The following is a 3,192-nucleotide window of genomic DNA, read 5'->3' on the forward strand; positions in this document are numbered from 1 at the left end:
TTAAAGTTTATACTTTAAAATTTAAAATTTAAGATAAATAAATAATTTAAAAAGTTACTAATATTGATCGAAGAAATTAGTTCCCTTCCATTACATAAATAACTATCTATAAATTTCATGTGATTAACAAGAAATTGAAATAAAGTTATATTTTGACATAGACGGTTGAATATGTCAAATTAACAATAAATGAATAATGTCAATCAATCTTTTATAAGTGTCATTATTTAACTTAATTACTAATTTTTTAAAGTAAATCAGGTAGTAAAAGTTGTCTAACAAATAAAAATCTCTCTTTTTTGCTTTCTATATCTACCTAATTGCTCTGGCCACTTTTAATTACAAGGTGGGCAATGGATTTTTTTTTCTTTTTTTAGTTTTTAATTATTAAACAAGCTAATAAGCACATAAGGAAAATTATAGAAAAAGTGAAATATTAAAAATAAATGAGGTTGTGTATCACTTTCACTTAATTAATTATATTATGTCCAACATCATTAGTTAACATGGTCACTTTTTAATTTTTTTCCTCCTCCAAAAAGAAAAAATAATGATGTTTGGTGGTACTTAAAACAGCCTTTAATTTGTTTAACATAATCTTCTTTAATTATCTGTGTGTGACTATGATAATAATAACTTAAAATGCAAATGAAAACAACAAAGAGAGTGAGAGTGTGAGCAATGCATGGAACAAGTCAAGCTAAAAATTCATGGTAGTTGAGTTTTGTTGACTATTTTATTTACACTAATGACAACCACATGTCTCTTATTTATTCAAGGTTTTGCTCTCTCAAATTGATTGGTGGGGCAAAATTATAGACTTTTTTTTTTGGTGTCTAAATTATAGACTTTGATTTAATGTTCATAAATTTTTTAGCCTAGAAGAATTTATTTTGGGAGACAAAGACCCTAATAATATGAATTCATTCTTTACTGTTGTTGAAAATTGAAATAAATTTGATAAAGACGCATGAGACGTAAGGTAGCGTTTGTTTTGAGGTACTGAGACAGAAATTGAGAGGCTGAAATTCAGTATTATAATTGTTGGTTCAGAGATTGGTACTAAAATTTCTGTCTCTGTTTTTAAAATTTCAGTATTTCAGTACTTCCAAAAAATAGGGACACAGATGACTAAAATTTTTAGAGATAGAGACTGAAACTTTAATAACATTTTATACCTAAAATACTCTCATTTCAATTAATTAATTTGAATTTTATTCTTTGTACAAATTAAATTAGAGTTTCATTCTTGTTTTAATTTCTGTCTCCTATTTTGCACCAAACAGAATACTGAGATTTATTTCAATCTCTGTCTTTCAGTCTCTATCTCTCAGTTTCAGTCTTTCCATCTCTGTCTCTCCACCAAACGCTACCTAAAAAAATTGCGTATAGGCAATTATACTAAATAATCTATGTAATAAAAAAAATAAATCGTCTAAATTTCTAAGAGATATGATATTATATTGGTGTGGCTAATGACATTTGTCAAGAATACAAAAATATAAAATATAAAAAACATTTTTATCTTTTCTATAATATTTTCTATTTTATATTCTTAACAAGAGAACACTTAGCAAAATTTGAGTGATTGAGTGTAAGCACATGAATGGAACAATTGACAACAATAGTATATAATGATGATGATGATCATGTTGTTGTTTTAAAATAAATCATAAATTAACAGAGTGCAATTTCGTTAATTGAAATAATGATCATTTATTAACCGCATTAAATTAGTCGAGTGTTAGATAAGTTTGTTGGATTTTAGTAAACTTAAATTTTAGTTTTAGAAATAAAAACGTTTTTGCAAAAAGTGTCAAAGTGATTAACATAATCAAATTCTACGGTATATTATTAAAAATTTTGGGTGTTCTTTTTATATAGAGTTATTTTTTTAAATTGATATTAATCAAATTTGACTGTTTAATTTGTTTGAGGAGGAAGAATAAATTATAAAGGAGGATCTAATTTTAATTTTTTAATTTTATTTTTAAAAACAGAAGTTGGAGTGCCCGATTTCAATGTTAAAATTTTTTTAATTTTTAAAACAACAATGTTAGGGAATCAAGAGGGTACTAGCAAAAAATCAGCACCTCTATGTGGGTAGTGCTTATACTAGACATTAGGATGTTTCTTTTTTTTGTAAATTGGATGGTTCTGAATTTATTTTCTAATTTATCATGTTTTAGGCATTTGGAGAGGAAAGGAGGATGAAGAGATAGAAGTTAATTGAATCAGTTTTCGTGATTTACGTTGCAATGATACTGAATATATCTTCTCCTAATTTAAATGTGGTAAAATATTTAATAACCAATATTTTAAATCATAAATAAATAAAACTAATTATAATATTTATAATTAATTAAGTTGTTTTATTTTTGGCTGATTTGAAATTAGTTTAATATACTTTTCTTTTTTAAAAATACAGATTAGACAGTCCGATTTGTAATCTTTTATAAAAAATAATTAAAAAATGTAAAAAAATCGGAGGCAACGATTTTTTTTTAATCCACGGCAGTATAAATCACATCTTCTCTCTCATTTTTTTGTGATACATACACTCTTGAAGCATAGAAAAAATAATGAGCGGAAATTTGTGATACAATTATAAAAAAAAAATAAACTTGGATAAGGGATAACCCACATACATACCTTAACAAAATGGGCTCATAGTCCATATTTGAAGTAAGCAAATAATGGTTCGTATAAGCCAAGAAGGGAATCAATTCTGATTTTTTGGTCTCCCAAACACATTTCTCTTTCTTGAAAACAAAACAGTCTTTTGATTCTCTCCTTTATTATTATGTATATGTTCCCCTATATATATGCATCATATTCAACTTATTTCACCTTTTATTTCCATGCCTTTAATTTTACTCAACAAACATTTCCCCACTTTTTCCACCTATTTCCAATAGTCTCATTACACACTTGTTTCAAATATTTTTTTCCCCTTCTTTTCTTCACTTTAATTGCCCTCTATGATTATGATATAGATGATATTATAGATAAAATAGAAGGGGGAAAAGCATAGTGTAAAAATGAAAATGCAGCAGCATCTGCTACATGGGACGCTTAGGGTAACAATATATGAAGCTGATAAGTTGCAAACGGGATGTAATTTGGATTTCTGTGCCAAGGTATCTTCAATTAAACTCTCCAATATATTTAAATAAAAGTTTTGTTTATTAA

General features: G+C 26.2%; 1 pseudogene; it reads left to right on the forward strand.

Annotated features, from left to right (window-relative positions):
- The window catches only part of LOC107611898, a 13,159-nt pseudogene continuing 12,838 nt past the window's right edge, over positions 2,872 to 3,192 (forward strand).

The sequence above is a fragment of the Arachis ipaensis genome, chromosome B08, assembly GCF_000816755.2.
Source record: "Arachis ipaensis cultivar K30076 chromosome B08, Araip1.1, whole genome shotgun sequence".
Classification (NCBI taxonomy): Eukaryota; Viridiplantae; Streptophyta; class Magnoliopsida; order Fabales; family Fabaceae; genus Arachis; species Arachis ipaensis.